Below are 25012 nucleotides of genomic sequence, written 5' to 3'. Positions count from 1 at the left end.
TTATTGCTTGTGATGCACCATCTGTTGGAATGAAAAACATAATGCATTTTATTACTACACATGTTTGTGATGCACCTTCTTTTGGAATAACAGAGACACAGCAATGGATGGATACACAGATACATAAACACTTGGCCCTTTGTTAAGGTGGAATAGTATCTATCTATCTATCTATCTATCTATCTATCTATCTATCTATCTATCTATCTATCTATCTATCTATCTATCTATCTATCTATCTATCTATGATGAGTATTCCTCCCATCTCAGTAGAGGACTTTTGAAGCCCTGTTAGAGTGGCCATTGTGTTCTTTGTCACCTTCCTTACCAAAGCCCTTCTTGCCTGATTACTCAGTTTTGCCAACTCTAGTAAAAGTCCTGCTGGTTCCAAACATCTTCTGTTTCACAATTCTTGAGGCCCCATGAGCTCCTGGGAACACACAAAGCTTTAGATAAGGTTGTCCCATCTCGGCAGACAACTTTGGGTTCTCGGTCATCTCCCTGACCAAGCCCCTTCTTGCCTGGTTAGCCAAGTCCTGATGGCTCTAAACATCTTCCATTCCACAATTCTTGAGACCCCTTTGCCCCCTGGGAACGCTCAGAGCTTTACAGATGGTTTGATCCCCGTGCCCTGATCTTTGTCTCACCACAGTTTGCTCGTGGAGGTCTACAGAGAGTTCCTTGGACTCTTCGGCTTACTTTTTGTCCTGATTTCCGGGGTGAACGGTGGAACCTTCTATCCACAGGTCCACATGGGGCTTTCTAAATGACATCCCGTCACTTCAAGTTTGCCATTGTTGTACTCCAGTTAAGTTCTAGAAACATCTCAAGCCTCAGCCAAGGGTCTGAATACATCTAGGAATGAGAAATGTCCAGTTTTGATTTATGGTAGGTTTGCAGATGTTTTTGACACCATGCTGCCTGTCACTTTGTCATTAGGGGTGATCAAGTGTAGGCTGATGAGGTTTCAACCTTGTAAAGTGTCTTCCATGTTGAGCGCCCACTGCAGTTGTAGCTGATGGTGCAGTTGCTGGTCTTTTTTCCCATGAGGCCCTGCTCTTCGTGTAGAGGTGCAGTGTGGGATTTCTGTTTGCCACGTGGGCCTTTTTGTTTTTCAGTTTATTGGTGTGATTGTCTGGAGCTATACAAAGGCAAATGTTCTTTAGTTGAGAAATGGAAAAGCGGGTGTCACACACACGTGATTAAGGGGGCAGCCAATGGGCCCGACGGAGCGCGAAAGAATGTGAGATGGGGATATAAGATGAAGAATTAATGCCTTTCTCTCTTCCACACCAGAAAACAAGAAGATCCAAAGCCTACATGGTGGCCATAAACACTGCTTCCGCCTGCAGTCTGTCTGATGTCTCTCCTGTCCTCCTGCTGTGACCTCACTTCCGATCCCTTTCCAATGTCCTCATCTCCAGCTACTGATGATGAATTCACCTCCGTCACTTACTCTTCACGTCGCACCCATTTCCTCTGACTACATAAAAGCTCAGATGACAACTGACTGCCTGGACCATCGACATTACACGGGGACGGATCCCCAACCCTTAATCTATTTTGTTGTCTTCTTATTTCTTCACAGCGGGCTTGTCAGTGGTCACCGTCTCCCACTCAGTCTGCCCCCATTTGCCCTCAATGATTCTTGTGCAGAAGCCCCTGCCCATTTTCCATTGCGCGGGCAGGCAGGTCTGTGTTTTCACTCGTTTACGACGTGATGGAGATAACATCTCTAGGGATGAGGAGCTTCGCTCCCCGCTTTGGATGGCGGCTCTTTGAAGGCTCTTCTTTCAAAAGACCTTTTCAGGCTCAGACTGCAGATCCTCCAGTAAAAACTTCAGACGCTTCTGCACCGCAGCGGCCATAAAAAGTCAATAACCTGAAAAAAAAAGAGAGAGAGTGAGAAAGAGAATGAGAATGGCATGCTGGCCAGCTGGGCAAAGAAACCCACTGCCTGGACCAAGTGGGACATTAAAAAGAGGAACAAAGCACAGACTCGCCAGTCTAATCCCTCAGAAAGGATTTCTGTAAACGACTGGCGTGTGTTCTTCTTCTTTATCTAACCCCACACCCCTATACTCCTTCTCCACCCAAACACCACAACCCACCCACCCCCAACCCGGCGCACATCACATTTGCACAGCTTTGGTAGATGGGTATGTCCTGAGTACTGAGACCCCTGCCCTGCCCATGAGTCCCACTGCGGCATCCAAAACCTCCAAAGCCAACAAAGCCCTTCATTCAACACCCCGGGGTGCCAGGTTATCACATCAGGGCCATCTTAACGCATGGGCAAGCTGGGCAGTTGCCCGGGGGTCCCATGATCATAGGAGCTCCATGCTAATCTGTGTGTGTTGTGACTTGCTGAGTGGTTGTGTAGGTAGGGGGCCCAGTGCACTGCTTTGCCCAGGGGGTCTAAAATGCTGTTAAGACGGCCCTGGATCACATGACACATTCGTACAGAGCTAGACACCAATTACCACTGGAGCAATTCAGACTGGGAGAAATCTGAAGGCACTGGTAGAGATCAACTGGGAGAATTGGGATCTTCACAAAGCATCTGAGGCCTTACAGTCTGACCATTCATTTATGTCATTACTACACATCTCATTCATGAATATGCATGTTCATTAAGTCATCTAATGTATTCATTCATTCATTCTCATTTTGATTATTTGATTATCTGCATTCCATTATTTGATTTATTAACCATTCATTCATTCATTCTGCCATACAAAATATTAATGCATTAATTTGTTCATGCACTACACACCCACTGAGTCATTCATCCATTCATTTCATTAATTTATTAATTTCATAATTTATTAATTGTGCTTTAAAATTGATCATTTATGCATTTGCATTTGCTCATTTATTTACTCATCCACTGATTCATCCATTCATATGTTCACCTATTGATTATTCCATTGTATTTATCTATGTAATCCATTCCTTCATTAATTTTAGTAACAATATATTTATTCATTCACTCATGCATTCATTCATTCTACTATAAAATTATTTATGTATTAATTTGTTCATGCACTTACACATCCACTGAATTATTGAAAAGCATACATACATTAATTCATTCATTCATTCTACTAAAAAATGATTAATGTATTCATGTGAGCATTAACTTTCTCATCCATTCATTCATTCATTCATTGATGTATTCACCTAATAATTGTATTAACTATTCAGTTCATTCCTTCATTTATTTTATCAACAATATATCTCATTCATTCACTCATGTATTCATTTATTTACTACATAAATGATTTGTGTATACGTTTGTTCATTTGCTTTTCATTCATTCATATGTTCACCAATTGGTTGTTTAATTATATTAACTGTTCAGTTCATTCCTTCATTTATTTTATTAACAATATACATAACTCATTCATTCACTCTTGCATTCATTCATTCTATTATACAAATTATTCATGTATTCATTCTCTCATTTGCTGCCTGTCTCACTCACTCACTCATTCATTCATTCATTGATTCATTCATCTGTTCACTTATGGATTGTTTAATTGTATTAATTATTCAGTTCAATCCTTCATTTTATTAACAATACATGTATCTCATTCATACACTGATACATTTATTCTATTTTATAATATAAATTATGTTCACCTATTGATTATTTCATTGTATTTATTTATGCAATGTATTCTTTCATTAATTTTAGTAACAATATATTCATTCATTCATTCATATGCTCACCTTTTGATTATTTCATTGTATTAACTATACAATTCATCCCTTCATTTATTTTATTAACCCATTCACTCATTCACTCGTTCATACAATGTGGCAGAATGGCTTCTCATTCTGTTATTTTATTTCCTTTACTTTACAGTCTTAATTCAACCCCCCCCATTCCCCCCCCCCCCCCCCAATTTTCATAGAAAAACGTAGAAGAAATCAACTTCTTTGAAAAACATCACCTTCACTAGGCATGGAAAGAAAGTTCAAGGCTGGCCACATTCTCCCTATAATTACATAAACCAGCCGGTCATTTTTATAATTGGGACTCAAATTCCATCTTCCACTTTCAAGTGCCGGTGTAGGGTGGCGCAGTGATGAGCGCCACTGTCACACACCACCAGGTCACCAGTCAGCTCTCAAGGTGCAATTCCTGCCTTTTCTCCGAGTCCATGTGACTTTACTGGTGACTCTGAACTGACTCTGTATGAGTAGGCGTCAACGGTGGCACCGTGGAAGTGACACTGGAGTTCATGTCCCTGGGAGGGGACCAGAGCACCCTGAGGAAACCCACAGGGAGAACATGCCATCTCCATGCAGGGAGGACCCCGGGGATGTGAGCCCTGAGGTGGCGGCACTACCACTGCACCACCGTGCCACCCACAGCCGAATAAGCTTGTCCAGCACCTTTACATTAGGTTTGCTATGAAAGTCCCTAAATAAAGTCACCAATTTCAGATTCAGTCTCCACCGCTTAGTTAATAAATGACATTATAGACGTGTAGTGTGGGGGGCCTCACTGGTCTTCGAACACCAAGTTTGACTCCCACCAACCCCACTGTCTTCTTATCATCATGTGCCATTCTGGCCCGGTCCAAGGACACTCTCCAAGTTGATTGTAGTCTGCAGCCACAGGTGAGGGGGCTGCACATGTGGTGGGGGGCTCTTAGCATGTTTTAGCAGCTCCCTGTGAGCCTCTACTGGAAAACAATTATATCTTTGTTCCTCTGTATAGCATCTTTCCACCAAAGAATTAAGGGTACGCACACTGATAGATGTTGTCTTATATTTAATGTTGCTGTAAAGACCTACAGGTTAAATGTGGATGAGAACAATGGAGTAACGTCATATTTTATAGCGCCTTTCTGTGGTGACTGCACCCCCCCCACCTTTAATGTACTCAGATACCTGCGTCAAATACTCACCGACACGAGTGCACAGGCAGGCTAAAGGCTCCGCCACATTCCGTGACTTTATCAGTCGAAGACATCATTGACATAACCTTAGCAAGTCAGGGGCAATGGCAGCACAGTGACATGTAGTCCAACACCCCCGGCGACTCCGCCCAACTGACTCGTCTTGATTTTGTCTTAAGGTGTTGGCATCTGAGAGACGACAGCCAATGAGCACTCAGCCGGAATCACAATGCATATCAATGAAGCAACGAGGAATAAGGGTGGCGGGTGTTTCGGGAACTCGCAGACAGAAGACGGGCTCGTCTGTCTGACATCTCGTGTTTCATGTACCACAACACAATGGGTGAAAGTTAAAAAAAAACAAAAAACAACGTCTGAACTCACTCTACCTGGAAACTCAGGGGAGCAGGTGACACGTTGAAAGAGTAAAAGACTGTGCTGGAAAGTCGTCACACAGTTGTGTAATTTGACAGGCCAAGCGATTTCTAGTCGTGTAAATTGACATGGAGATCAGTAAATGCAATCGTCCATTCCCTCCGACTAGAAGTCGTGTCATGTGACATTGGCGTTATTTACGACACTGACGCACAGGCAGGCTAAGGGCTCTGTCACATGACACAACTTTTCCGGCGATTTCTCAGTCAGAGACTTCATTTACATTGGCTTAGGGAGGCAGTGGCCTTGTGATCTGCAGTCGTGTAGTGTGACATACCCAGTGACTCAGTCCAAATAGGCAGCGACTCACCCCATTAGTACTGCATGGACTGACTGCCAATGAGCACTCAGCTCAGTAAAATATGTGGAATGAAACAACAAGGAATGAGGAATTACGACATTACATGTTTTACGTAACAAAGGGGAAAAAGGGGCAGAAATTGCATCTGAGCTCCCCTTAACCTGGAAACCCTCCATGCAGCACCCGTTCCATCAGACATCCCCTCTGACATGAAGTCTTGTCATGTGACATTGGTTCTACTTACGACACCGACACACAGGCTGGCTAAAGGCTCTGTCACGTGACACAACGTTTCCGACAATTTTCGATCATAGACTTCATTTACATGGTCTTAGGGAGGCAGTGGTCTTGTGATCTACAGTCGTGTAGTGTGACGTCCCCTGCGACTCAGTCCAAATAGGCAGCGATTTGCCCCGTTATCTCTAAGTGAACTGACAACCAATGAGCGCTCACCTCAGTAAAATACGTGGAATGAAACGACAAGGAATGAGGTATTACAACATTACGTGTTTTACGTAACTAAGGAAAAAAAGGGCAGAAATTGCATCTGGAGTCACCTGACCTGGAAACCCTTCATATAGCACCGGCTCCATTAGACATCCCCTCTGACATGAATTCTTGTCATGTCACATTGGCTTTACTTTGGCCTTGTGATCTGCCGTCGTGTAGGGTGACGTCTCTTGCGACTCAGTCCAACTAGTCAGCGATTCGCCCGTTTGATTTCTGTCTTAAGTTGTAGTGTGTGTGAGAGGTGACAGCCAATGAGCACTCAGCTGAAGTATAAAGCATAGAATGAAATGATGGGGAAGGAGGAACGCAGGAGTTTTTTGACCTCACAAACAGAAGAGAAGCCGGTCTGGCTGACATTACGTGTTTCACTTAACAAAAGGAAAAAAAGGGCAGAAATTGCATCTGGAGTCGCCTGACCTGGAAACTTTTCATACAGCACCGGCTCCATCAGACAGCTTGACATCCCCTTCGACTAGAAGTCATGTCATGTGACATTGGCGTTACTTACGACACCGACGTACAGGCAGGCTAAGGGCTCCGTCACATGACACGACTTTTCCGGCGATTTCTCAGTCAGAGACTTCATTTACATTGGCTTAGGGAGGCAGCGGCCTTGTGATCTGCAGTCGTGTAGTGTGACATCCCCAGTGACTCAGTCCAACTAGTCAGCGATTCACCCCGTTAGCTCTGCATGGACCGAGTGCCAATAAGCACTCAGCGCAGTAAAATACGTGGAATGAGGAATTACGACATTACGTGTTTTATGTAACAAAGGGAAAAAAAAGGAGCATCTGGAGTCACCTGACCTGAAAACCCTCCGTACAGCACTGGCTCCATCAGACAGCTTGACATCCCCTCCGACTTGAAGTCGTGTCGTGTGACATTGGTGTTACGTACGACACCGACGCACAGAGAGACCAAATTCTCTGTCACATGATGTGACTTTTTCAGTCATAGCTGTCATTTACGTGGGATTAGTGAGTCAGGGGCTGTGGCGTAGCGCTGCCATGATCCGCAGTCGTCCAGTCTGACATCCCCTCCGACTACAGGTCATGTCATGTGACACTGGCTTTACTCACAGAGTAGCAGGCTAAAGGCTCTGTCACATGATACGACTTATCCGGCGATTTTCAGTCATGACCTCATTTGCATGGCCTTGTGCTCCCATGAGTCCCAGTCATCTCGTCTGCCATTCCCAGTGACTCAGGTCCAAATAGTCTGCGACTCACCCCCGTTTGATTTTGTCTTAAGTCGTACAGGTGGCCCTGCGTATGTCTGCTTCAGAGATGGCAGCCAATGAGCACTCAGCCGAAGTACAATCCATATTGTGAAGAGACGAGAAAGGAGGAACGCACAAAAAGAAGAGAAGCTCATCTGGTCGACATTTCGTGTTTTACCTAACAAAGGGGGGATAAAAAGGACAAAGAATGCAACTGAAAACCCTTCGTACAGCACCAGGCTCCATCAGGCAGCACGTTATTGTCTGTCATAAAGCCAGGTGAGCTCGTGAGACTTTGGCACTGGGAAACTGGGCTGCAGTGTGGTCAGCCAGTCAGGTAATCTGACATACCTGGCGATTTCTAGACATGTCAATGAACGTACTCAGGTGACAAAAATCAGCAACTGCCGTTGTCAAGTCTGACACCCCCTCCGACTACAAGTTATGTCATGTGACATCGGCGCAAGGTCCAATCTGGTGTCCTTGCTTTTTGAAGCCCAATGCCATTTACACCGCGGCCCGCTGCCTGCCCATAAAGGCAACTCCAGTATTAATGGGGCACGGCTTGTGGTGACAGCAGGGTTGCTTAAGAGCTGACGAGGAATTAGACGGTCAATTCCAAGTTCACGCCAATCGTTCACTAAGCCCACCTCTCTCTGATTATCACATTAGCACTTTCTGACTAGGATTGCTAAACTTTTTCCAAGCCTAACTAGATGAGCTCATTTTTCATCCAAGGGAACTCTTCAACTTTGTGACTTCCTCAGCCTTACAAATCTGAACAGCAGATGTACCACCAGCCTAGAGGGGCTGTGATCGTCTGGTAACACTTCAGAACCGGGACACTTAATGGCTTGTATGGGTCACTTAGTGCTGCTATACATAGCAGTGAGTGATTAACAAATGAGATTGTGGTCATCATCATCATCATCATCATCAAGGTGGACTTTGTGCGTTCGAGAACAGGTTTCCGCCATTTCTCCCGGTCTTGCACGTCTTTCTCAGTTTCACTTTTGGACAGTCGGACCGTTTCATTAATGGTGTCGGCAATGTACTGGTAAGGCAGGTTTCTTGGGCGCACCCCCAAATCTTCATCAAGAACTAGATTGAGGAGGTTTCATCATGGGTACCCGAATTTCCATCCATTGTTAAAGTCACCTCAATCCAGTTGTAACCGGGTTTGTGTTGATAGCTTCAGCTCTTATTAGGGGCTTAGCCCAAGCTCTCTGATGACCCCCCAGATGTTTTCTTGAGGTTTTTTTTTCTTTCATTGTTAGGGAACATGGGGGTGGGCAAGGCAGTCCACCCTGGAATTTTCTTGCTGTCGATGACTGAGTGGGGGGGATAGGCTAGGTTGGGGGTCCATTGAAATTTTTTCATTATCAGTGGCGGAGGGGGGCTAGGTTGGGGGTCCCTTGAAATTTTTTCATTATTGGTGATGGGGGGGGGGCTAGGTTGGGGGTCCCTTGAAATTTTTTCATTATCGGCGATGGGGGGTGGGTGTAATGGGACTTACCCCTTTGGAGTTTTATTGCTATCAATGAGTAGGGAGGGTGGGGTCCCTCAGTGGGGGACTGGGGCCACACTTGGAATTTTCTTATTGTTGGTGACAGGGAGGGCAAAGGGACTACCCCCCCCCCCCCCATGAAGTTTTCAAACTTTGAACGACTGGTTTCCTTTGGAGTTTTCTTGCTGTCAGCAACCTGGGGGTGCATTTTTCCCACCCTTGGTGTGTTCGCGTTGTCGATAACAAAGGGAGGCCCCTTAGAGTTTTCTCCGCTGTCACTGCCCATTTTGAAGGCGCTAAATAGGAAAGTTCTGATTTTACTTCTAGAAGATCAGGGGCTGTAGGCATACGTGCAGTAAACAGGAGGTGGGGGGTGGGGGGGTGTCAGAGATCTGGGGTTACACACCTCAGATCAGCAGGTTTAAGCCCCGGAAGACCCCTTAATGACGCCACTGGTTACAACATGGCCCAGATCTGGAGCCTAACCTGACAGTAGAAGGCGCAACAGAAAACCAGGAGCAAAGCCTAAAAACGGCGAAAACGCAGCGCGAAACAAATTTGATTGATTGATTGATTGATTGATTGATTGATTGATTGAGTTTGTCACAATGTCTCCAGTCTGCTATCTATAGCAATGCCAAGATTCAGAAAAAGAAAGGTTAAAAAAAAGCAACAACCGCTCCAAGCTTCCGCTAACGAATACTCCTGGGCGAGAAATTAGCAGGCGCTCGGAGCGAAATTGCAGCTGCTGATTTCATTCGGCACCGGAAGACATTGGCATTCAGCAGCGAAGGCCTCCGCCACGCAGACCTCGGAAAGTTTTCCACTCTCAGCACTGCAGACTCGAGGCGTTGAGCTGCCTACTGAAGAGCTGCAGTTCGCGTCTTGAAAATTAAAACGTTTAACGGGCGAAATAACAAAGGGTGTTAGAATTCAGCCCCCGACCCCGACACTGAATTGCATTAAGAGGGTCCGAAAAAGTTGTGCTATAAACCGCAAGGGGCTGTGAAATTTTTCACCCAAGAGAGATGACGATTTTTTTTTAACCCGCTTATACGGTTTACGGGGATGGAAGGCTGCCGTTTTACACCGAACACGGGCTCGAAAACAACCGCAGACGCACCCCCCGGTCCTGCTCGTTGTTTTCATTGTTTCTGCATTGAGGGGGGTCGCAACTCGTCCCTTGCTGTAATGGACACCGTAACGGGAAGTGACAAAGAGACGTGAGAAATACTACATAAATACTACATAAATGCAAAGAATTATTATTATTATTATTATTATTATTATTATTATTATCACACAGATGGAACAGTTCAGCCCTTAAAAGAACGGGCGTGTTTCTTGTTTTATTAAAAGCAATCGTTTTATTGAAATCTTTCAGCTGTTGGGGGCGTGAGTCAGCACAACTTCCCCCAGCACAAATAACACTTTGTCACCTGAGAGTGTTGCGCTTACCTCGCATTGTCCCACGTCACGTTCACGCATGACGATCAAGCTCACACTCCTCTGCTCCACCACCCAATCCCGTCCTCCGGCCACCCGAGCCGTATTCAGACTCCCCTCAAACCCCTCTCCGGACCCCCCCGACACTGTCTGTCAAACCCCGAGTTCCTCCTTCGGGGTGATGCTGCAGTCTCAGCATTTCCGTTCCTAGTGGATTCCGATCCAGAGCCTTTCACTTTCTGCACACTTTAGAGTTAATTTTAGACAATGTTTGCCCATCAATATCCTAAAATGACAAATAGAAAATATGTATTCAGAGAGGTTTGCAAATTTATTAAAATCAAAAACTGAAATCTCTCCTTTCTAGTAGCATCCAGACACTTCTTTCAGTACTTTGCAGATGCCCCTTAGGAGGCAATTCCAGCTTTCAGTGTTCTTGGTAAAATCTCTACTAGCTTTACACACCTGGATTTGGGCAGCTGACCCCATTCACAATGGCAGATCCTCTCAAGCTCCATTAGATTGAACACAAAGCATCTGTAAATTGCCATCTTCAGGTCCCTCCGTTGATGTTCTATTGGGTTCAAGTCTTTGGCAACTGAAGGACAGTTTGAGACTCATCCCAAAGCCCCTCCAGTGTTTTCAAGGCTGTGTTCTTCTTGTCATCATCATACTGAACTGCAACCCTAGTCTGAGATGGCGTGTACTCTGCAGCAGGTTTTCTTCTGTATTTAGATAGATAGATAGATAGATAGATAGATAGATAGATAGATAGATAGATAGATAGATAGATAGATAGATAGATAGATAGATGTGAAAGACGCTACATAATAGATAGATAGATAGATAGATAGATAGATAGATAGATAGATAGATAGATAGATAGATAGATAGATAGATAGATAGATAGACAGATAGATAGATAGATAGATAGATGTGAAAGATGCTATATAATAGATAGATAGATAGATAGATAGATAGATAGATAGATAGATAGATAGATAGATAGATAGATAGATAGATAGATAGATAGATGTGAAAGGTGCTATATAATAGATAGATAGATAGATAGATAGATAGATAGATAGATAGATAGATAGATAGATAGATAGATAGATGTGAAAGACGCTATATAATAGATAGATAGATAGATAGATAGATAGATAGATAGATAGATAGATAGATGTGAAAGATGCTATATAATAGATAGATAGATAGATAGATAGATAGATAGATAGATAGATAGATAGATAGATAGATAGATAGATAGATAGATAGATAGATAGATAGATAGATAGATGTGAAAGGTGCTATATAATAGATAGATAGATAGATAGATAGATAGATAGATAGATAGATAGATAGATAGATAGATAGATAGATAGATAGATAGATAGATAGATAGATAGATAGATAAGATACTTTATTAATCCCAAGGGGAAATTCCCATACTCCAGCAGCAGCATACTGATAAAGAACAATATTAAATTAAAGAGTGATAACAATGCCAATAACAATGCAGGTATACAGACAGACAATAACTTTTTATAATGTTAACGTTTACCACCCCAGGTGGAATTGAAGAGTTGTATAGTGTGACGGAGGAACGATCTCCTCAGTCTGTCAGTGGAGCAGGACGGTGACAGCAATCTGTCTCTGAAGCTGCTCCTCTGTCTGGAGATGATCCTGTTCAGTGGATGCAGTGGATTCTCCATGACTGACAGGAGTCTGCTCAGCGCCCGTCGCTCTGCCACAGATGTCAAACTGTCCAGCTCTGTGCCTACAATAGAGCCTGCCTTCCTCACCAGTTTGTCCAGGCGTAAGGCGTCTTTCTTCTTTATGCTGCTTCCCCAGCACACCACCGCGTAGAAGAGGGTGCTCGCCACAACTGCCTGATAGAACATCTGCAGCATCTTATTGCAGATGTTGAAGTACGCCAGCCTTCTAAGGAAGTATAGTCGGCTCTGTCCTCTCTTGTGCAGAGCATCAGTATTGGCAGTCCAGTCCAATTTATCATCCAGCTGCACTCCCAGGTATTTATAGGTCTGCACCCTCTGCACACAGTCACCTCTGATGATCATGGGGTCCATGAGGGGCCTGGTCCTCCTAAAATCCACCACCAGCTCCTTGGTTTTGCTGGTGTTCAGTTGTAGGTGGTTTGAGTCGCCCCATTTAACAAAGTCCTTGATTAGGTTCCTATACTCCTCCTCCTGTTTAGTTGCATTCATCCTTTCCTCTACTCTGACCAGTCTCCTTGTCTCTATATGATGTTGCCACCACGATGTTCCACTATAGGGATGGTATTAGGCAGAACCTGATTGTCACCAGACATAGCGCATGGAGGTGTGCACAACAGAAATTCAATTTTTGACTCATCAGACTAGAGAACCTTTCTCCTTCTGCTCTTGGGGGCCTTGAAATGCCGGTTTGCAAAAGTGACTTCCATCTAGCGACTCTGCCGAATTGATGGAGTGCTTATGAGACGGTCATCCTTCTGGTTCACAGAGTTCTTTAGAAAATGCCAAGCGGGAGTGCTTGATGGATGGAGTGCTGCCAAGGTGTTGAGGTGGTGGTCATTCCAGAAGGTTCTCCCGTCTCAGAAAATGACTTTCTGAACTTTGGGTTAGGGTTAGGGTTAGGGATTCATCAGACCAGGTCACATCCTTCCATTGCTCCCCAGTCCAGTCCTGATGCTTACATGTCCAATTGCACAGTCGTGGACCAAAAGTTTTGAAAATGAATGAAGTGTTGGTTATCACAAAGTTTGCTGCTTCTGTGTTTTTAGATCTTTCTGTCAGATGTTTCTCTGGTATACTGAAGTAGAATTAAAAGCATTTCAGAAGTTTCAAAGGGTTTTATTGACAATGACATGAAGTTGATGCAGAGAGTCCATATTTGCAGTGTTGGCCCTTCTTTCTTTTTCAAGACCTCTGCAATTCGCCCTGGCAGGCTGTCAATCAACTTCTGGGCCCAATCCTGACTGATGGCCGCCACCCATTCTTACAGAATTGGAATTGGTGGGTTTTTGTTTGTCCACCCGCCTCTTCTCAATGGGGAGTTTCCTGGCCATGGACCCCCAATTTCGATGCCACTTAGTTGTCACTTTTGCCTTATGGCCTGGTGCTCCGTCATGTTGGTCACCAGACTGTTCTTGGATGGTTGTTAGAAGTTGCTCTCGGTTGATGTTTGGGTCCCATTCTTTATTCATGGTTGTGTTCTGAGCCCTGCACTGCCTCGGCTGAGATGAATGGTCTCAGGATGCTTTACTGCTGGCCTGACACAGGACTGATGGTAGCACCACTCACCTTTTATTTTTTCTGGATGCCTCAAACAATCAGTAAAGGGGATTCATCAGAGACAAGGACTTGACCCCAGCAGTCCAATCCCAGAATATCAGTTTGTTCCTGATCTTTTTCTTGGCTTCTTGACACCCACCAGGCCATCCTCCAAACGTCTTTGCCTCACTCACACCTGCCTGCTGCCATTCCTGAGCCAGCTCTTCCCTGGTTATCCCAACTGGGTTCCCATACGAGGACCAGTGCCCCCTGGTGTGTGGGAGATGGAACTGCTCCCGATTCTCGGCTACTATCAGTCTGTCTGTCAAATGATATTGGGCAGGAGTCAAGTTATTTCTCCTTCCTGCTGTTTGCCATTCCACTCTGGCCTCCCATCTGGCAAAGGAATCCTCCTCCAGAATTCCGTTTTCCGATTACAATGACTAGAACTTCATTAACAGATGCAATGAAACAATTTATCAAAAAATAATTAATAGTAATGATAAGTCAAGAAGAATGCAACCTTGAGGAGATGAGACAAGCAGTGAGGGATTCTCTGGCACAAAGATGCCGAGAAGGACGGCGGGCAGACAGGAAGCCCCTCCGCCACAAGAATGACAGTGATGGGAATAAATTTGGCAATCCGTAACTCATCAATCCAGGGGTTGAATCCACTTCATCCACTTTGTCGAGTCACAGGGAGCTTAAGTTGTAATCTGGCCAGCTCTTGGGTGGAATGCATTGACCGACCTGGAGGTGTTGTGAACACCAAGAGGAAGCAGGTGTTCAGAGGGAATTTCTAAAGAGCAGAGGATAAAACGAGAAATGGAAAAACTCAAAAGGGATTTGTAGTTTCACAGGAGGAGACAAGATGGAGTTGAAATAAATAAATAAATAAAAAAGCACCACATGGACAGGAAAGTGGGTGACCAAAAGGAGAGCAGGAGATGAGACCCCAGCCAAAGAAATAAGAAGATGAAGGCCAGAACATCCAGTAAGTGACAGGAGTGGAAATCTTGAAACTAACGCTGACACAAATCTTTATTATTTATTAAGGGACATGACACTGAGGTGATGAATGACACCATCTCGTCCAGTGGGGTCACTACGGGGGTCGAATCTGTGGGACTTATCAGGTCCGGTTACTCTGAAAGATGAACACACACAGTTACACACCCCAAAGTCTCGAGTGACGTCAGTTGCCGGTCCTCCTCAATATTCAACATAGGACCCCCTTCCCCTTCCAAGTGCCTGTCACTCTTACTACTTCACGTAGGGACCCGCTGCGCTAACATAAATACGGGTGTCCTTGTGACACACTTTTAGTTTTAGGGGGCTGCTTTCTAACCCCCTGGGTCTCACTTCTGCAGTCTTTGTTCTAAATATTGAGGAGTGAACCCTCAGCCTTGATAACCCGTTGGGAAATCTGAGGTTCACAGCACTCTGAGGAGGTTCTCATTCAGGATTGTCATTGAACTTCACTCCGTTCAGCTTTGTCTCGACGTTGTCTTCTACAGGGTCCTAATCCACTGTGGTCCAAAACAATAAGATGTGATGTTTTATTGTGCCTTTCAATGTAAAGCAGGACCTCACTGTAGTGTGGAGTTATCGTTTAGGTCTCACATGGTGCACATTAAAAAGTGAACACAATGGTGGGGGAAAATGTCTGAACATAGTCCTTAGGATTCACACCACTTGCACCAGTCCACCGTGTCCACTGATTTATGAAGAGCATTCATTCAAAGCCACCGAGCAAACAGCATCAAAGCTGATCGGATCAACCCACAGACACCTTGCACGCTCCTTGAGCTTCTACTGCAGCTGGAAAACCTTCTGCTAACGATCACCTGTGGGACCCCTGGCCTTAGCAGACCACCGTGATGGGCTTCTCTGTATTTGACAGCCAGTTCTTCCCTACCATCTTGGCGTTCAGGCTCTATTACTTCAATTGGGCTGATGTTGTTCTCCCAGCATCGTGATCACACATCTGCAGAAGACAACTCCATCTTAAAAACAAGAGAACAACATCAGAAGACCCGGAAAACACCATCTGCTCCCTTGTAGCTTTGACAGTCCACATCAAGCCTCACACTAAAACTTAAAATGGACAAATAAGTCTTTCATAATTAAAGAATTAATGCTCAACTAACTGATCAATTCATGCCGGCCATTAAAATCTACACCTGCTGCTGTTACCTGATGAAATGACATCTGACTGATTAACCAGTGGATGATGTAAATGAATGATTGATCTGCCGAAACAGGGACATTTAAATAAAAATGAAATCTCCAAAGGAACTGATTGCAATGATCTATCTATCTATCTATCTATCTATCTATCTATCTATCTATCTATCTATCTATCTATCTATCTATCTATCTATCTATCTATCTATCTATCTATGCATTGACATAAATGTTTGTGATGCACACCCTCTTTTTGAATAACATCTGCAATGCAAATGTTTCTGTTATATGCCATTTGGTATGGGATTCATAAAAGCAATGTTAAATATATAGTGCCTTTCACATCTATCTATCTATCTATCTATCTATCTATCTATCTATCTATCTATCTATCTATCTATCTATCTATCTATCTGCTGTAAGTGAACTTTACAATGGACTGGTTTCACACTCATGGCGAGGTCCAAGTGATACTGCAATCGACTCTGCATACTTTCTATGAGTCCTCATACGCTGATTTATTTTTACTTGTTTATTTACTTGGTGGACAGCATGGTGGCGCAGTGGTAGCACTGCTGCTTTGCAGTAAGGGGACTGTGGGTTCGCTTCCCGGGTCCTCCCTGTGTGGAGTTTTCATGTTTCCTCCGGGTGCTCCAGTTTCCTCCCACAGTCCAAAGACATGCAGGTTAGGTGCATTGGCGATCCTAAATTGTCCCTCGTGTGTGTGTCTGTGTGTGTGTGTGTGCAGGGACAGGGACATTTAAATAAAAATGAAATCTCCAAAGGAACTGATTACAATTATCTATCTATCTATCTATCTATCTATCTATCTATCTATCTATCTATCTATCTATCTATCTATCTATCTATCTATCTATCTGCGCATTGATATAAATGTTTGTGATGCACTCTTTGTTTGAATAACATCTGCAATGCGAATGTTTCTGCTATATGCCATTTGGTATGGGATTCATAAAAGCAATGTTAATTATATAGTGCCTTTCACATCTATCTATCTATCTATCTATCTATCTATCTATCTATCTATCTATCTATCTATCTATTATATAGTGCCTTTCACTTCATCTGTCTATCTATCTATTGTCACACATGCACACCAGAGGAAAATCTTCTGTGTTTCCCGGCGGTTTGTAGTACCACCCCAGGACAGGAGAGGTGCTATCACTAATGGTCTTGTCTTCTTTTTCCCTCACAGTGAGTAGAAAACACCCAATGAGGCCAACGGAGCCAGAAAAGCCCTCACCCTGCTGGTCAGGAAGACCAGATGTCCCTGGAATGTGGTGTCCCAAGAGATTGGAGCAACACTAAAGCCTGACCATTGTGCTCCCTGAATGCTGTTACAGAGAGATTACCTGCGCAACATTTCTGTTACAGCACCACCAGGTACCTGTTGATTTATCTTGGGTTTTTTCCCAGTATTAAATGGGATTGGCCCAGTTGGCACCCCAACTTATTTTGGACTCGTTCTGCCTCTGGCACTCATGACACACTATCTATCTATCTATCTATCTATCTATCTATCTATCTATCTATCTATCTATCTATCTATCTATCTATCTATCTATCTATCTATCTTAGGTACTGTAGCTTGCGACTCCTTCAGAGTTCTTAAAGGTCTCATGGTGGCCTCCCTCATGCATTATCTTCAGATCTCTAGCAGATTTCCAGCTCCACCATAGTCTTTCCATTTCACTGGATATTCAGTGACTTGGACAATTCCTTGTCTCCATCCCCTGACTTGAGTTTTTTCATGGAGTTACTGGGATGTGCTCTTGTGATTTGTTAGCTCACCATGCTGACTCACAACAAGTTTGTCTTCCACATACAACAAACCGGAGAGCCCAGTTGCCTTGGATAAAGGTGCCAGCCAAAGAAGTAGGTGTGATTTTCATCACACAGTTTCTTTTATAGCTCACTTTAACTACTTGTAGTGTCCTTTTATAGATTGATATGGCCGTTCCTTTGTTTGTATGCCATATTGGTTTCCACCCGATGTTGCCAGGGCAAGCTTTGGCTCTCTGCATTCCTGAAAAAGTGAACTCGCTGTTCCTGCCTCAAAGTTTTCTTAGGAAAATGTAAGTGCGATCTTATTGAAAGGGTCTGAGATTCATAAAAACAATTCATTTTAGTGTAATCCATCAGTTACGGCGTAGTGCAGGCTATCGGACTGGAGTTCCCAAAGACCTCTCAAGTCTTGAGCTCAAACTCCATGCCTGTGAATTTCGTTATGTAGTTTTTATGTTTCCCCTGAGTGTCCATGTGGTTTTCCTCCGAAATTCTCAAACACGTGTGCTTTAGGTGAGTCGATCCACTGTGAGTGTGCATTCGCGCGTGCCCACCAATGTGCCCTGTGATGGCCTGACACGGATGGTTCCCGTCACACGCTCCCTCCTCAAGACTCTCACTAGGATTAAAGTCACAGAACGTGCACAGACAAGTGGATGTATAAAAAATTTACTTCGATCACTGAAAAGTGTAAAGCTGATGAATAGGTTAAATATCAGAGGAACTGTTTTTAGTGAAATCTAAATCTGCGGCTGAATTAGGTAAATTAAACCTTTCCATCCATTCCATCAATGTCCGTGCGTCTGTCTGACCCAGGGTATCTTCACTAACGAACAATGAAGCATTTTAAAGTAAGACACATTTTAACGGCAAATCTATCAATTTCGTTTTAAACGTGAAATGGGACTCGAATCGCACCCCAGAAACACCAAACGCGTGCAGGCTCAGCACACACGGAACGCGCAGGCGCACAAAGGCGCGCCGTTGTGCGCTCGGCGGAGGTGCTGCAGCTGCGCGGCAGGTGGCCACTTTCATGCCATTTCAAGGCAGTGCTCAGTCGTTCCTTTGTTTCCCATTCTTCGGTTATTTGATTATTTTTGCATTCCCCGTTAAGCCAGTAGCTTCGGGCTATCCTCTGGCCCTCATCGTTCCCTCTTTTTTATTCTAACCGAAGGGAAATGCATTCTTTCCCCAGCTGAAGCTAATCAGCATCATGTTACTGTCTCTTACGGACAATGATTTTCAAGCTAAAGTCACTAAAGCAAACCCGATTGTGTAAACTGCTGAGCTGCTGCTTATTTGCAACTCATCAATTAGCGACAGTGAAGAGATGACTGTAAACTTGGTTAGAATGAAAAGCAGATGAAGCCGCAGAGCTGGGCGTGTGAGCGACACTCGCAACTGCGAAGTGAGAACAGACGGGAGATTTTCTGTAAGACTCGTTCTGTTTTTCTTTTTGAAGAGCTCCTAGGTTTTAAAGTAAGGTGCGGTCAGTTAACAGGTCAAGAAGAACTGGAGAGTCGTTACACCTTCGTCACATTGTAATGCACACCATCTTTTAAAAAAAATGATAAAATCTGCAGACGTATATTTTTGTTGCATGGTGGAGTGGCGCAGTGGTTAGCGCTTCGGAGTCATAGGTTCGAGATTGTTGCAGGACTGAAAAATTGAACGTTAATTGGTTTCTCTTTAAAATTGTCCCGTTTGAGTTCAGTGTGCCCAGTCCAGCGGCCTCATTTATAAAGCCTGCATATGTACAATAAAGAAGTGCTTTATCAGCTTCCCACGCATACGTCAAGATTTATGAAAGAAAACTTGATGGGTGGTCGGGCGTATATTTAGGGCAACGCTGACCCATGCCTACACAACATTTGGGAGAAACTGCTGCGAAACTCAAACAAATAGGAAAATGCAGCCAAAACCAACTGAATGACGAGTCACGTGTATAATAACTCAAATCACCGAGCTGTGCGCTGACGTGACAAACATTTGATATCTCAAAAGTGATGAATGTAAGGGACAGAGTCTACTTCAGTTCCCTTTTAAGAGAGTCGATGCTGCGTATTTGCACTGAAGAACATTTTTTAGCTTTTTGTCAGTTTATATATCAGCTGGCCGGCAGGTCACAAAAATCTCAGAACTGACCAGCTAGGCGCTACATTCAGTTTTCGTATGGCACGGGTGAACATACATAAACCATGACACGTTTTTACTAACATAACAAGTCAATATGCAGACGTGTCTGGTTCTCCTGGCGTAATCAGAGCTTATTCTGGAGCAAAGTAACTTTGACAGACGTGTTGTACGTGATGGCTGGCATGTTAGTTAGCGAACTATCTGTACCCTCAGTGTTTCATGGCCTGCACTATTCATCATAACAGCAATCACATCATTACATGTGCCAGGTGATAGCGGCTACCCGCTTAGACCCTGGCACCTTAATCCATACCCAGCCCCACAGAACCAGAGGAGAGGTGTTATAATGCCGCACATGCCCTCCTTTGTTGAGTGCAGCCAGACACTCGTGAATGCAGGGGGCGGGGTCTCTTGATGTGTCAGGTGGGAGCTGCTCTAACAGCCAATGACGTTCGGCGGCATCGTGATTGGATGTTTCAGGGTCGGATTTTGAGGCGCATTCACGATTGCACAGTTTCAAGGCGATTGTGATTTATAAACAATAAATCACGTAGAAATGCGCGTGTGCCAAGTTTTATAAATGTATTTGGACTGCACATGAAAGTTTTGAAAGTTTTATAAATAAGGCCCCAGGAATGGCTCCAACGCTGCTCTGACAGTTCTGAAGTATGCTTGTTTTTTTCTAAACTAAAATGTTATGCTTTTGTTTTGTGTGTTATTTTAATTATCCGTTATTAAATTAAGTTTAATTGTGAAGATGTTTTTTATTTTACCAATACTTCTAACAAAGTTGTCTTACGAAAGCACAATATAAAAGATAATAATAATAATAATAATGCATTTTATTTATAGGGGCACTTTACATTAGCAGTAAATCTCAAAGTGCAACATAAAAAGATTAAACAAAGGCATGTAAAATTAAACAGACCCAATATAAAAGATGATTCTCAAATACACAGAAACACGCTTTAGCTAATTCAGGATCTTGGGGTTGCTAGAACTTAATGGGCACCAAGCAGGAAAAAAACTCTGAACAAGCATGTATGCCCATACTGTGCCAATGTACAACCACCAATCAGCCTATCCAAGCAAATCTTGCCGATGTGTAAGGTACACCTGAGTCCCCACACGCACAGGGAGAACATGCACACTGCATATGGAAAGAGAAAAGGCGAGCGACATGAAAAATAGAAAAGGAGTCATTGATAATACTCCAAACACAAAAGACAAGATGGCTGGTCTGGGAGGCAACAGAGCAAAGCAATGGGGCACTGAAACCGGCATATTGAATAGGATGGAATTGGGTGTCTTTACAGTTTATAATGCACAAGCTAAGATCTGAAGGAACTGCAAAAACTTAGCAGATAGATAGACATGAAAGGCAGTAAATATGAAAGGCTCTGAACAGATAGAAAAATAACCAAAAATGGTGTCCAAGGTCCAAATAATAATGTTGGCTCCTTGTAGCTGAATATTTTTCTAGGTAGCTTCAACTGTAGGTATCTCAAATGAACTGGGGCTGGAGGGGCGTGGTCAAGCCTGGGAGATGTGGGCGGGGCTAGGCTTCCTTGATGATATTCTTCTCAGAACCGTAGTACTAGGGTGTTGTACCGTGTTAGCCATTATGAATGTAGAGAAAAGCCAAGCAAAATGACACCTTTTATTGGTTAACCTTTCTAGTTAGCCAATAAAAGGTGTCATTTTGCTTGGCTTTTCTCTACAGAACTGTAGTGAAAAGAAAAGATACCGTTAGTGACAGCACCCCCTATCATCCTGGAGTGGAAGTGCTTACCTCACCAGAGCCAGGACGGTTGTCCCCAGGATGATGATAGATAGTGTCACACACACGCTTGGGGAGCAGCTAACGGGCTCAACGACACGAGGTAGCACAAAGAAAGTGGATTTTGTACAAGGCACTAACATCTCTCTCTCTCTCTCTTGTTCAACAGAAAAGGGGAAGAATAAAACGTACCGTGAGAAGACTGGCAGACGATTCCATTCACCCATTAAACCCATCACTTCCGACCATACCTGACAACTGCACTTCCGGTCTCACCATTCCACGTCATGTCCGCTCGACCTTCTTCCCAGCATTCCTTCTGTATTCAAGTTCCTGCCAGTCTCAGTATATAAACGTCTCTCATGCATTGCAATTTGTCCGCTGTATGATTCATTATTTTGGTGAAGGCATAAGCAAGAAAAATGCTATTCAGTACACGGGGCTCACACCCCAAACCTTTATGAGCATGTTGTCTCAAGTTCTTTTCACAATAGATAGATAGATAGATAGATAGATAGATAGATAGATAGATAGATAGATAGATAGATAGATAGATAGATAGATAGATAGATAGATAGATGTGAAAGGCACTATATAATTAACACTGCTTTCACGAATCCCATACAAACTGACATATAGCAGAAACAAATACATTGCAGTTTACACTTATTACTCCAAAAGTTTATGATTATGAAATCTGTTGGGCAGAAGGGGCGTGGTCAGTTCGGGGCAGTGTGGGCAGGGGGGAACACTTCTTTGATGATCTTCTCAGAACTGTGGCAGAAAGAGAAGATACCATTATCGTTCCCTCTCGTACCGGTGATAGATAGATAGATAGATAGATAGATAGATAGATAGATAGATAGATAGATAGATAGATAGATAGATAGATAGATAGATAGATAGATAGATAGATAGATAGATAGATAGAAAGGCACTATATAATAGATAGATAGATAGATAGATAGATAGATAGATAGATAGATAGATAGATAGATAGATAGATAGATAGATAGATAGAAAGGCACTATATAATAGATAGATAGATAGATAGATAGATAGATAGATAGATAGATAGATAGATAGATAGATAGATAGATAGATAGATAGATAGATAGATAGATAGATAGATAGATAGATAGATAGATAGATAGATAGATGTGTGAAGGGACAGATGGCAGATCAGAATTGTGCTGAGCGCACTCTGGATTTAGTCTGATTGCGTTGCTGCTTTATTTTTGCTCTTTTACTGTTGATCATTTATTGCATGATTCGTTACTTCATTTGATACTGACGCTTATCAATCACTGCCCCGCCTCCATGAATGCCGGGTGGTCCTTTCTTTTCCAACTCTTTGATGTACCACTAATTTGAGCTGTGTGTCTTTCGATCTTTTTAGAGTCCACGAAATATTTATTTTGCTACTATTTCTCGTTTGCCTTCCAAGTCTGCGATGAGAAAGCCAAGCGCATTATTTTTAAATATCACGTCATTACTGTAAGACCTCGACTTGTATCGCAATAACGCGCAGTCTGCCTTTCCTGCCGTTTCGATGCAGCATTAAATCCGTAAGTTTTCAAGGCGTAAGGACAGCAGTAAAGCTGGGCTTTTGGAGCGTTAAGATAAGGCTGACATTTACTCAGTGAGGCGCTCCGACTCGCAGCTCGGCGACACACCGCGGTGTGTGTGTGCCTGACGCCTTCGAACTGCGGCACCTTGATGAGATTTCGCCAAGCGCTCAATTAGAACTCCGCCGCCTCTTATCGCTGAAATGTAAAAAGACAAAACAAATCCCGCAGGTCCGCTGTGAGTTGAGAGGCGAACGGCTAGTAAAACCCGCAATTTGACACAGCCGCTGCTCGCAACGGGGTCACCGTTTATCTCTTTTATTTTGTCAAACGGGTGTTGCACTGGAAGATTTTAATCTGGCAGACTGTCCCTCTCAAAGATCGCTGACCCATTTCGGTGCCAGTCCCAGTCCCTGTACGTGCATACGTCATAAAGGCAGATTCCTGAAACTGTGAGGCAGCAGGAAAATGTTAAAGTACAAACTACTTAAAAATGGAAATGACCGCTTTGTCTATTTTATAGTGGCTTACACTCTATCTATCTATCTATCTATCTATCTATCTATCTATCTATCTATCTATCTATCTATCTATCTATCTATCTATCTATCTATCTATCTATCATGCCTTTCACAACACTTCTGTCTGTGATCCTGCCGATTACACTAAAATATCTATCTACCTATTATATAGTGTCTTTCATATCTATCTATCTATCTATCTATCTATCTATCTATCTATCTATCTATCTATCTATCTATCTATCTATCTATCTATCTATCTATCTATCTGAGACAGTGTAGCTTGTGACTCCTTCAGAGTTCTTAGTGGTCTCTTGGTGGCCTCCCTCATGTATTGTCTTTGTTTCTCTAGCAGATATTCCAGCTCCACCATACACTTTCCATTTAGCTGGATATTCAGTGACTTGGACAATTCCTTGTATCCATCCCCTGACTTGAGCTTTTCATGGAGTTACTTGGTGTGTTCTTGTGACTTGTTAGCCCACCACGTTGACTCACCACAAGTTTGTCTTCCACATACAATAAGCAGGAAACCCCAGTGAGGTGACCTCCCTTGAACTGATTCTGTGGTGTCTAGGGAGGGGTGACATGTTAAAGGGGGTGAACACATTATGAGATCAGATCATTTGTGTTTAATTGTGAATTTCCCCTTGGGATTAATAAAGTATCTATCTATCTATCTATCTATCTATCTATCTATCTATCTATCTATCTATCTATCTATCTATCTATCTATCTATCTATCTATCTATCTATCTATCTATCTATCTATCTAGTGCCTTTCATATTATCTATCTATCTATCTATCTATCTATCTATCTATCTATCTATCTATCTATCTATCTATCTATCTATCTATCTAATATTTAGAATTAATGTAGACCACTTTGAAAAGATTTTGTTTCCACTTTGACATTAAAGAACCTTTTAATGTTGGTTAGTGTCAAAAAAGCAAAATTAAATCTATTGGGATTAAATGTTGCATAATAATAAAATGTGAAAATCTCCGGGGGTTTGAAGACTTTTTAATGGCGCTATATGCAGGTTTGGTTTACTGCAGAGTCCAAAGTGTCCCAGAGTGAGTGTGGATGTGGGCCTGAGTGGGCCCTGGCCTACTGGTTGGATCAACTCTGGACACCCATTATATTATATTATATTATATTATATTATATTATATTATATTATATTATATTATATTATATTATATTATATTATATTATATTATTGAATGACACATTGATACCCAATTAAAAATGCAACCCCACATTCCTGCCCAATCCAGTTAAACATACACAAGACAGGTTGACGTCAGCAAAAAGGCCTCTGGATCCTTAAATGCCCCCCAGCAGTAAACACTTCCAAGAAAAAGAGAACAGCCATTCGGCGGGCCAGTCGGGTGCCAGCAGCT

The 25012-nt window shown here is 43.1% G+C and overlaps 1 protein-coding gene across 1 annotated transcript in view; it reads right to left on the bottom strand.

The window, feature by feature from the left end:
- Positions 1-25012, bottom strand: part of adamts13 (ADAM metallopeptidase with thrombospondin type 1 motif, 13) — a 570965-nt gene that overhangs the window by 6915 nt on the left and 539038 nt on the right. The window lies entirely within an intron of this gene.

The sequence above is a fragment of the Erpetoichthys calabaricus genome, chromosome 9 (genome assembly GCF_900747795.2).
Source record: "Erpetoichthys calabaricus chromosome 9, fErpCal1.3, whole genome shotgun sequence".
In the NCBI taxonomy this organism is placed as follows: Eukaryota; Metazoa; Chordata; class Cladistia; order Polypteriformes; family Polypteridae; genus Erpetoichthys; species Erpetoichthys calabaricus.
The sequence above is the reverse complement of the archived record's forward strand: the minus strand, read 5'-3'. Positions and strand labels throughout refer to the sequence as shown.